A 12860-nucleotide genomic window follows, 5' to 3' on the forward strand; every position below is an offset into this window, starting at 1 on the left:
ACTGCTGGTGTGTAGAATTTTTTGACATAGGGTGCTGGCAGATTACGGGCCTCCTATAGCTGCTGCCAGGCCCCTAATCTGCCATGGGCCCCTATATACCGCCTCCTCATGCTGCTGCCAGGTCCAGAGTCTCTCATGGGTCCCTGTACGGCCTCCCATTGCTGCTGTCTCCATCGCCACACTCTGCCATGTGCCACTTTCAGGTCTCCTCACACTGCTGGTGTGTTCAATTTTTTGACATAGGGTGCTGGCAGATTACGGGCCTCCCATAGCTGCTGCCAGGCCCCTAATCTGCCATGGGCCCCTATACCGCCTCCTCATGCTGCTGCCAGGTCCACAGTCTCTCATGCCATGTGCCACTTTCAGGTCTCCTCACACTGCCTATGTGTTGAATTTTTTGACATAGGGTGCTGGCTGATTACGGGCCTCCCATAGCTGCTGCCAGGCCCCTAATCTGCCATGGGCCCCTATACCGCCTCCTCATGCTGCTGCCAAGTCCAGAGTGTGTCATGGGTCCCTGTACGGCCTCCCATTGCTGCTGTCTCCATAGCCACACTCTGCCATGTGCCACTTTCAGGTCTCCTCACACTGCTGGTGTGTTGAATTTTTTGACATAGGGTGCTGGCAGATTACGGGCCTCCCATTGCTGCTGCCAGGCACGTAATCTGCCATAGGCCCCCGTACCGACTCCTCATGCTGTGACGTTGCAACAAGGTGGAATTCAACCCTACATATGTTAGACCGCCTTTACGAACAGCGAAAGGCCATCACAGATTTCCTGATGTTAAAAGCGGATAAAGGTACTCCCTGTGTAACTTAGATGTCAGCCATTGGCAGCTCATGCGTGACACCTGCGCTTGCTCAGGCCCTTTGAGGAGGCCACGCTATTCGTGAGTCGGCAGGACTATGGGATGAACGACGTCATTCCTCTGTTGCACGTCCTGGAACAAATGCTGTTAACAATGGCTGGTCAGGGTGCGGTAGACGTGGCGCACAGATCTCAACGCCACATGACCCCTGTGGGGGCAGGACAGGAAGAAGAGGAGGAGGTAGAGGAGGACATTGGTGCTCAGGAATTATTGAGTGAAATGGGTGGTTTTTCCACTCAGCGGACAGGAGTGGAGGAGCAGGAGCATCTGGTAGAGGAGGAGGAGGAGGAGACAGAGGACCCAGACGCACCGTGGCAGTATGCTGTGGAGATGGAGGCAGGGAGTCCCTCGCATTCCTTGGCACAAATGGCCCATAGCATGCTCGTTTGCTTGCGTAGCGACAGCCGAATAATAACCATCAGACAGAGGGATGACTTTTGGCTGTCCACCTTGTTGGACCCTCGCTACCGTTCAAAAATGGTGGCCTTTTTCACACCTGCTGAGAGGGAGGCCAAAATAACGTACTATAAAAACCACCTATGTAGTCAGCTGGTCTCTGCCTGTCTGCGCCAACGTCCATCCTCAGACACTGTGGGCCCTGTGCGCTCGCGTTCCGCTGCCATGGCAGCAGGGGAGGGGTGGGGTGGTAGGAGCAGTGGCAGCTCCACCAGCAGCGGCTGCCTCAGTCTGCAGTCGATGATGAGTAGCTTTCTTCACCAGCGCAGTGAGGAAACTACTAAGCAGCCGCAGCAGCAGCAGCAGCATCAGGTGGACCTGGAGCAGGACCTCAAACAACAGGCTTAGGCCTACTTGGACAGCACCCTGCCAACCGAGGTAGACAATCCCCTTGACTACTGGGCAACGAAACTTGACCTTTGGCCCCAACTAGCTGAATTTGCCCTTGAAAGGCTGTCATGCCCGGCCAGTAGCGTGGCATCGGAGCGCGTGTTTAGTGCGGCAGGAGGTATTGCAACTCCGCGGAGGACACGACTGTCCACCCAAAGTGTGGAGAGACTGACGTTTGTGAAAATGAATCAGGCGTGGATTAGTCTGGATTTCAAACCACCAGTTCCTGACACAACTGACTAAATCCGCCATGAATCATGCCCCAAACATGTGCCACTTTCAGGTCTCCTCACACTGCTGGTGTGTTACATTTTTTGTCATAGGGTGCTGGCAGATTACGGGCCTCCCATAGCTGCTGCCAGGCCCCTAATCTGCCATGGGCCCCTATACCGCCTCCTCATGCTGCTGCCAAGTCCAGAGTCTCTCATGGGTCCCTGTACGGCCTCCCATTGCTGCTGTCTCCATCGCCACACTCTGCCATGTGCCACTTTCAGGTCTCCTCACACTGCTGGTGTATTCCATTTTTTGTCATAGGGTGCTGGCAGATTACGGGCCTCCCATAGCTGCTGCCAGGCCCCTAATCTGCCATGGGCCCCTATACCGCCTCCTCATGCTGCTGCCAGGTCCAGAGTCTCTCATGGGTCCCTGTACGGCCTCCCATTGCTGCTGTCTCCATCGCCACACTCTGCCATGTGCCACTTTCAGGTCTCCTCACACTGCTGGTGGGTTCCATTTTTTGTCATAGGGTGCTGGCAGATTACGGGCCTCCCATAGCTGCTGCCAGGCCCCTAATCTGCCATGGGCCCCCGTACCGACTCCTCATGCTGCTGCCAGGCCCGTAATCTGTCATGGGCCCCTGTTGTCGCTTGTTGGCATATTCCGCTCGTTCAGATGCTCCTTCTCCTGCTACTCCTCTTCACGGATTCCGTCAGCAGTCTTTCTTGGAATCCGTTTCCAAGAGACAACAGTTTGCGAGCACGCACCAGACGGTGCAGAAGCTGAACGTCCTCCTGTCCAAGTTGCTGCTGCCAGGCTCGTAATCTGTCATGCGCCCCTGTACCGCCTCCTCATGCTGCTGCCAGGTCCAGAGTGTGTCATGGGCCCCCGTACCGACTCCTCATGCTGCTGCCAGGCCCATAATCTGTCATGGGCCCCTGTACCGCCTCCCCATGCTGCTGCCAGGTCCAGAGTGTGTCATGGGTCCCTGTACGGCCTCCCATTGCTGCTGCCAGGCCCGTAATCTGCCATGGGCCCCCGTACCGACTCCTCATGCTGCTGCCAGGCCCGTAATCTGCCATGGGCCCCTGTACCGCCTCCTCATGCTGCTGCCAGGTCCAGAGTGTGTCATGGGTCCCTGTACGGCCTCCCATTGCTGCTGTCTCTATCGCCACACTCTGCCATGTGCCACTTTCAGGTCTTCTCACACTGCTGGTGGTTTCCATTTTTGTCATAGGGTGCTGTATGGCCTCCCATTGCTGCTGCCTCCACCGCCACACTGTGGCTCCACACTCTGGTTTTGGCCCCGTGACTGCCCAAATGAGTGAAGTGTGCGGTGATTCTAAGATCGACGGCACTCATCTGCATGTCATACTGACTGACAGTATTATTTCTCTTCCCCAGCAGACTCCAAGGGCATTTAAATTAAAGGTACAGTGTTCAGCACTAATATTAAGTCTCTCTGAAGCCTAGAAACACCCTTTTTTAAGTTAAATTCACAGCGAATATATTCGACTTGAATCGAAATTTTTCCACGAATTCGCCGAATCGAATTTTTGAATACTTCGCTCTTCTCTAGTGTTAACTGTGATGTACAGCCACTCATTTCCTTTCCCAGACAAAAATAAACATGGCACCGGCATCTCCCCATGTACTGCAATGTGTGAGGGCACAGTGCATCCCCCTCCCTTTGGTCCTGTGTTCCCCACACACAAAGCACCCATGGATGATATGCCATTGAGTAGGCATGTACGCAAAGTAGCATATAATATGGGTATCTTTATTGAATTAAAGATGTAAGAAGTTGCATAGAAAGTTAAACAGGTTAAAATTCACAGAGGAATCTGCTGCCCTCTACTGTCTGTGTTTGTAAATAGCTCTGCTGCTTATCACAAAATTAATCATGTATAGCACTTCCTGTCTCTGGTTTCTTGAGTTGGAAAATCCAAAGTGAAGAGAGAGCCTGAATCTACATGTCCTGTCCATGGAAAAGTTTAATCCAGATCAGAAGCAGGAATTATTAGGTAAGCACTCCTATGTTTAAAAATTTACTATAATTATCCATAGCTTCTGGGTATGTATATATATATATATGTATTTATCTGGTGATACTTGTGACAGAAGTATATCTGTCCCCTTGTTATATCACATGCACTATACCAGATAGCTAGGTCTGTGCTACTTGCTGTATGTGTATGGTTGTCACCCTCCAGTATATTAGTAGGTGAACCTGTTTCTTGCAATAGAGTTTATATGCTGCTTCCGTTATTTTATTTAACCCTGTTCCTTCTGGTTTAGGATTCTATAGCTAATTATAGCTCAGGGCTCAATATCCAGCATAGGCTAGAGCAAGGTTAGGCATCCAATGGCCCAAAGGTAGTTAGTAGTCCAGTTGCATGGCAGATTAGCTGCCACTAAAGACTAAGAAGCAGAGTAGATAGGCTGCATGTGAGTTCCCGTGCCACACCACGGTTGTTGCTGCTGAGAAGCTTTATTTCAGGCTGGTTGGACAACAACTGGAGCCTATCCCTATTATTGCTGATTTTGCTATCAGGTCTCTGAGACCAAGACCAACACTGGATCGTCACTCAGCCATTCCAGGCTGAGGAAAAATCCCAACTTTAAAGTTGGGATCCATCCCACAGTCTGGAGCGGCACCTGGCTCAGCCTCTCACAGCCCAGTGTGGGGGGGGGCCGAGCAGGCACTGCTCTCTGCTCAGGGCAGCTGTGAGTACTCAGCAATCAACGGTCATGTTGATCACTGATTTCCCACACTTAGAGCTAGCAGGGGACAGATGCAGCTTTGGACCGATGCTGCTTCCACCTAGGTAAGTATGATTTTGATTTTTAAAAAATCCCATACTTCTCTTTTAATCTTTTATTATATAAAGCTCATATTATTTCCATACTGGTGTGCATCTATATACTTATGGTAGCCTTATATGCTGGCGGCAGTAGTTTATCTGCCCCCAATTACTTTGTTTAGATTACTGATTGATTCCCAGAATGAGAATAAACTCTGTTCACAGAGGTCCTTTCCTCGGTGGAGGTTGGCACTGCCAACTTTATAATCATCAAACCCACTCTTCCACTTCTGGTTCTCTTATTTATGTGCAGGTTTATTGCAATATGTTTGGGGAGGGCCAGTTGTCATAACCCCCCAAAAGAGGTCAACAGATGCAATCAGTGTATCTTTTCATACACATGCATACACAAACAACCTTAAACTATCTATTTACCAAAGTTTAGGAATATGAAAAAGAAAAAATATGGAGCTCTGGCTTGGTCAGGGAGAACTGGCATGGCTGCTCACTCTTCCTCCAGCTCTGTCTGTTCTTTCCAAACAAATGGCTGTGTGATCTCTGCCCTCTCCCTTCCATTTCCTGCCAACTTCAATTCCTGTTTAACCACTTGCCCTCCAGAGGATTTACCCCCTCTTCCTGAGCAGGTAATTTTTTTGTGATACAGCGCTGCATTACTTTATCTGACAATTGCGTGGTCATGCAATGCTGCACATAAATTAAATTTATGTCCTTTTTTTCCCCACAAATAGAGCTTTCTTTCAGTGGTATTTGATCACCTCTGCGTTTTCTATTTTTTGCACTATAAACAAAAAACTTGAAAAAAAGAATTAAAAAACACAATATTTTTGACTTTTTGCTATAAAACATATCCAGTAAAAAAAAATTTAAAATTTAATTTATTCATAAATTTAGGCCAAAATGTGTTTTGCTACATGTCTTTGCTAAAAAAAATCCCAATACGTGTAAACTAATTGGTTTACGGGAAAGTTATAGTGTCTACAAATGGCGGTATATATACTGGAATTTGTATTTTTATGGTTTTTTTACTAGTAATGGCAGCGATCAGCAACTTATAGCTGGACTGCGGGCATTCTGACACTGGGTGGGAACTGACTAACTGCCACTGACATCCCCAGTGACACCAATACAGTGATCAGTGCTAATAAAAAGTACTGACACTGTACTAATGATACTGGGTAGATAGGAGTTAACATCTGGCGCAATCAAAGGGTTACCGTATTTTTCGCTCCATAAGACGCACCTAGGTTTTAGAGGAGAACAATATTCTGAACCAATGGACTGCAGACACAGTACAGGAGATGACCAGAGACTGCGGACACAGTGCAGGAGATGACCAGAGACTGCGGACACAGAACAGGAGATGACCAGAGACTGCGGACACAGTACAAGGGATGACCAGAGACTGCGGACACAGTACAGGAGATGACCAGAGACTGCGGACACAGTACAGGAGATGACCAGAGACTGCGGCTGTAGTATAAGGGATGACCAGAGGCTGCGGACGTACTACAGGAGATGACCAGAGACTGCGGACGTAGTACAGGAGATGACCAGAGACCACGGAAGTAGTACAGGGGATGACCAGAGACTGCGGACACAGTACAGGAGATGGCCAGAGACTGCGGACATAGTACAGGAGATAACCAGAAACTGCGGACGTAGTACAGGAGATGACCAGAGACTGCGGACCTAGTACAGGAGATGACCAGAGACTGCGGACATAGTACAGGAGATGACCAGAGACTGCGGACATAGTACAGGAGATGACCAGAGACTGCGGACACAGTACAGGGGATGACCAGAGACTGCAGACACAGTACAGGAGATGGCCAGAGACTGCGGACACAGTACAGGAGATGGCCAGAGACTGCGGACACAGTACAGGGGATGGCCAGAGACTGCGGACCTAGTACAGGAGATGACCAGAGACTGCAGACAGTACAAAAGATGACCAGAGACTGCGGACATAGTACAGGAGATGACCAGAGACTGCGGACACAGTACAGGAGATGACCAGAGACTGCGGTTATAGTACAGGGGATTACCAGAGACTGCAGACAGTACAAGAGATGACCAGAGACTGCAGACAGTACAGGGGATGACCAGAGACTGCAGACAGTACAGGGGATGACCAAGAGGCTGTCGATAGTACAAGGGATGACAAGGAGACTGTGGACCTTTGGGGAGGGAGGGGGAACGGGTACCTGAATTTGACAGGTACCCGCTCCCACTTCCGCAGAGGTGTCCTCCATTTAGTGTGGGAACCCGGTTGTGACAGCCAGGTGCCCACTGCACATGTGCGAGAAGCGCTGCGCTTTGTGAATGGCGTCTTCTGGGACACATGACAGGCCCCACAAGACGTCGGGCCATTCACAAAGTGCAGCGCTTCTCGCGCATGCGCACTGGGCACCCGGCTGTCACAGTTGGGTTCCCACACTAAAGATGCTGTCACGGGAAGACTAAGGTAAGGTCCTGCTGCAGAGAAGAGCTGAGCGGCTGGCTTGGTATTCTGACACGGTGTCGGCGGCGGAAATACCGGACCGGCCACTCTATATTCGCTCCATAAGACGCACTGACATTTTCACCCCTTTTTTGGGGGGAAAAAAGTGCGTCATATGGAGCGAAAAATACGGTAAGTGTGCTGTGCTGTGTTTTACTATGTAGACAAGGTGTGCAGAGCAATACAAAGCAGCCTGTTTGTGATGACAGGGGAGAGATCTGTGTTGTTTATGCACAGACCTTTCCCCTGTCATCTCCGCTGACGATCACCGAGTCACTGAGTCCCGGTCGAGAATCGGCAGCCAGGACCCGGTGACTGATATGCCGAGGAGCCAAAAGCAACGCTAGTAGGGAGCGTCCGCTTGCCCCCTACCCGGAAATGCAAATCACATATATATATACATGATTTGGTGCATTCCTGCTGCCTTGTAGCAGTACTTCTGCTATAGGGCGATCAGGAAGCAGTTTAGCCAGCCCTTTCGAGAATAGAGGAAGCCCAGATACAGACTGAAACTCATTGGAAAACACCATTAAAATGGTATTGTAAACAAAGTGTATTCCATTTTTGCTATAAAAATCTTTAAAATGGCCATAGCACATATTCTACCTTGATTTTTTTTGTAGCAAATATAGGATAATTAGCAAATAGACATTAGCTACGCAGCCATGCAAAACAACACAAAACATTTCCCTGCAGCTTAAACTCTTTATTCAGAAATGAACTCCCAAAATGAACTCCCAATATTGAAAAAGGGGAAAAATTTAATTTTCAACCCCTATATATTTTGGACTTTGTCCATGATTAACCTTTAATGTTCTTTTAAGTTGGATGGAAGAGAAAATTCCAGATGAAGGGCTATTGTCCTCCAAGCCTTAAAGTGATTTAAAGTCTTGTTTTATTTTAATGATAAACAGATTTATACAATGGTATTGCACACAGCGATCCCCAACCTCCACTTGTGGGGTCCCAGAACGATAGGAGGGTTTATTTCCCCTTTAATCCAATGTGTTGATATCATACCTGGAAAACAAGAGTTGAAAAATTTGTTTTAAATAGATTAATCCCTCCATGACAAAGGTGAAACAAATCGCTTGAACCCAGTTTGGCAACTTTGCCGTGTGTTTATAAAAGTATAAATATCACTGCAACTATTTTGTTTATTCAGGTAAATCACAGCTTGTTTTTTTCAGGCAAAACTTGGCTTTCATTTGGTGGTAAATAGTAATGGATACACCAGTTTTTTATTGTTATCAAAGGAAAATTCCAAGGCTAGTTGGGGGCAGGGTTGGAAGAGCATAGGACCACCAGGGGCTCCACACTTTAAGGAACTTGAGGTGAGAGTCTTGGAGTATACTTGTCATTTTCTTATGAATCATAAGAGTGGTCAAGATGCTTTTTACCTCCGCGAACCCCACCGAGGGCTTCGTCTTGCGCAATTCATAGCTATGAAAAGGTATGTTGCCAGTTTCTGCTGGTAAGAGGAAAGACCCAGGAACGAGCAATGGAGAAGTGCTTGTTAGGTGTCCTTGTGGAAGGGTACATGAACAAGGGTTGAGAGGAGGCTGTAGACCCATGACCAAACGCCCACAAGACAGGGGCAGGACAACCATATATGGATCTCATCTCCAAGTTGACCACAGCTCCTGAAGCATCTATCGCTACATGACAGGTTTGAGTGAGCTATGTGGGCAGGTACCCAAAACCAGCAAAAGAGGAGTTTATAGGCAGCCTCCATAGTAACAGTGTTGACATAGCATTAGGTTATAATAAACCAGGCTTTGCTCCAGTCCTCCAGGTCTATAGGGGCTGTTACATCTCGTTCCCATTTAGAAATGTACGGGTGGGAGCGGGACGAACTTCCAGTGGATAGGGAAGAATAGATGGAGGAGATGGAGCCCTGGACTCTTGAAGAGTTAAGGCAGATGTGTTCAAACACCGTTTCTGAAATGGGAAAGAGGAGTTGCGATGAAGAGTGGAAATCCAGTGGCGGAGTTGTATATAGCGGTACGCTTCCACAGAAGGCGCATTATGTGTCTCGGAGATAGAAGCACACGAGGGAAAGGTCCCCCCAGGAAGTGGCGGACCTGAGAGAATCTGTGCGCTGGCCAGCAGGCAAAAGCATGGGGCTGGTCCAGCCCTGGTGGGTAGAGAGGGTTGTTCAGAAGTGGGAGAAGTGGGAGAAAATGAGACATCAAGTTGGCTGAGTAGTGAACCGAGTCCCAGAGGCATAAGCTGTGGACGATGAGAGGGCTAAGGGCGGAAGGGTGAGAAGGAGGGGGGAGCCAAAGAAGGGTGGTGACAGGAACTGGTGCACAGTTAGGAATTTCCAGTAGCACCCACAAGGGAACATCCTTGGTCGCATGCAGCATTGTAAGCTGTGAAATTTGTGCTGCCAGATAGTATTTGGATAAATTTGGGACTCCAAGGCCATCAGCTTATGAGCAAAGAGGATGGCACGAGCAACCCTGGGACATTTATGGGCCCAGATAAAGGCCATCCCCAAACTGTTCCCACAAAGTTTGGTGCATGAAATTGTCCAAAATGTCTTGGTATGCTGATTCCTTAAGAGTTCCCTTCACTGGAACTAAGGGGACAAGCCCAACCCCTGAAAAACAGCCCCACACTATAATCCTGCCTCCACCAAACTTTACACTACAATGCAGTCAGGCAAGTACCGTTCTCCTGGCAACCACTAAACCTGGACACATCCATCAGATTGCCAGACAGAGAAGCATGATTCGTCATTCCAGAGAACACGTCTCCACTGATCTAGAGTCCAGTGGCGGCGTGCTGTACACCACTGAATCCAACGCTTTGCATTGTACTTGGTAATGTAAGGTTTGGATGCAGCTGCTCGGCCATGAAAACCCATTCCATGACTCTCTCTACACACTGAAGGCCACATGAAGTCTGGAGGTCTTTAGCTATTGATTCTGCAGACAGTTGGCGACTTCTGTGCACTGTGCACTTCAGCATGCTCTGACCCCGTTCTGTCATTTTACATGGCCTACCACTTGGTAGCTGAGTTGCTGTTGTTCCCAGTTGCTTCCACTTTGTTATAATACCACTAACAGTTGACTGTGGAATATTTAGTAGCAAGGAATTTCATGGACTTATTGCACAGCTGGCAACCTATCACGGTACAACGCTTGAATTCACTGAGCTCCTGAGAGCAACCCATTCTTTCACAAATGTTTGTAGAAGCAGTCTGCATGCCTAGGTGCTTGATTACCTGTGGCCATAAAGGTGATTGGAGAACCTGAATCCAATGATTTGGAGGGGTGTCCCAATACTTTTGGCAATATAGTGTATGTGCGTATGCTTGGTGGAAAGCGGTTAACTGCTAAGAGAAAATGCGATTTTTGCTTCAAATTAGTCCAACAAATGCTGCTGTCACACTTACTCTCATAGGAGCCACTGGAAATTTGCTTTCACAGTGGATTGCTCCTCAGCCAGGAACACAAACAGTCTCTTTTTCCACAATAACAAGTCTAGGGATGTGTACAAATAAAATTTCAGCACAACAAATAACTCCCCAAATTTCTGTGTATACCTGAGGAAGTCAAGTGATGTGATGTAACGCGCAGAGTGGGCCAATGGCTAAACCGGAAGTTTACGAGCTGCCATCTTGGAAATTCCTGAACACATTGAAAAAACATTATAACAAGGTTTTTTCACTGTGGTGTTCCAGCAGGACACTTTTAAATGTGAGTGCACTTTGTTTTTTAATAAATCATGCTATATTTATATACTACACACTACACTATGGCAAGCATTTCTGTTTACATATGCAGAGGATTTGTGGAATAAAGAGTGGACAGTACCGTTTGCAGCAGAGTAAGGAGGAAAGTGGAGTCATCTATGCAGTATACCTACCTGGGTTAAAAGGGAAAGGCGGTATTTGACCTATGCAATTTGGGTCATAAAAGGAGGTGAGAGTATATATGTATGTCTCTGGTGGAGGAGCACCTATAGGAATATATGTGGATATAAGCAATAGAGAGCACCTGTTTTGTGAACAAATTATAAAGGCACGGATCAAGCACACATTATTGATTTTTAAGTTGTATTCAGTGTATTCACCGCTGTTGCATAATCACATGGCTTGGATGCTTTAATTCATATATGAGGTTATAGAGATATATGTACGGCACTATTATATGACATAACAAGTCTAGGGATGTTGTTTTTGTTGTTTTTATTTTTAGAGAACTTGGATAGGGATGAGGGAATTGAGTGGATTACTCCAAAAACAGAAACTGGCTATAAAGTGAGGACAGTGAACTCCATTCTGTAAGATTTAGGCAGAAGTCCTTGCATACAGAAGACTATGGATTTGACTTTGTTACAGAAGTGGTAAAAGCACACAGACTTACTTCTTTAGAGCAACAGGAGAAGTAAAGCACACAGATGTATTTCTTTAGAGCAACAAGAGCAGAGTCCCTTCACAGAGAACTGGAGAGACTAATCTCTTCAGTACACCAGCCGATGTCCCCTTCAGCAAACACACAGTTGACCCTCTAGCACAAAAGGGAGGGTGGCAGCAGCCCAAAAGTCTCTAAGATCTCTCAGCAGTCTGTACTCACAAAATGTCCAGGGAAAGCTGGTTGCCTTCTTCCAGCTTCCAAGTGTCACTTTCCTCCAGTGATACCAGACTAGATCTGGATCAACAAACATCACCTCAGTCAGCCCATCGGATTGCCAGACAGAGAAGCATGATTCCTCACTCCAGAGAACACGTCTCCACTGCTCTAGAGTCCAGTGGTGGCGTGCTTTACACCACTCCATCCGACGCTTTGCATTGCACTTGGTGATGTAAGGCTTGGATGCAGCTGCTCGGCTATCCAAACCCATTCCATGAAGCTCTCTACGCACTGATGTTGTGCTAATCTGAAGGCCACATATATTTTGGAGGTCTTTAGCTATTGACTCTGCAGACAGTTGTCGACTTTAGCGCACTGTGCGCTTCAGTATGCGCTGACCCTATTCTGTCATTTTACATGGCCTACCACTTGGTGGCTGAGTTGCTGTTGTTCCCAGTTGCTTCCATTTTGTTATAATGCCACAAACAGTTGACAGTGGAATATTTAGTAGCATGGAAATTTCACAGATGGACTTTCATGGTACCACATTTGAATTCACTGAGTTCCTGAGAGCGACCCATTCTTTCACAAATGTTTGTAGAAGCAGTCTGCATGCCTAAGTGCTGGATTTTATACACCTGTGGCCATGGAGGTGATTGGAACACCTGAATCCAATGATTTGGAGGGGTGTCCCAATACTTTTTGGAAATATAGTGTATACTGTATGTAAACCTGTTATTGTGCTAACTAGTGTTTTTCACAATATGTTACAGATGAGAAATGAAACCTCTGGAAAATGATGTGTTAGTTATTATTAAAGATGTATTTATTTTTTTTTACCTAGGAAGCCTAGGCCAGGACACCACCTTAGCTCATAGTGGCTGGCAAATTCCTGTTATATACATATTCTTTTATATGCATTTGTATATAGGTGCTGTGCATATTCTTCTTCTCTATAATTAGCACTTGTTTGTAAAACTTACTATAGTGTCATGGAAGATAAAAATACTCTATAAATCAT

This window comes from Staurois parvus, unplaced genomic scaffold, assembly GCF_062004578.1.
Source record: "Staurois parvus isolate SC_StPar_1 unplaced genomic scaffold, SC_StPar_1.0 ptg000251l, whole genome shotgun sequence".
NCBI lineage: Eukaryota > Metazoa > Chordata > Amphibia > Anura > Ranidae > Staurois > Staurois parvus.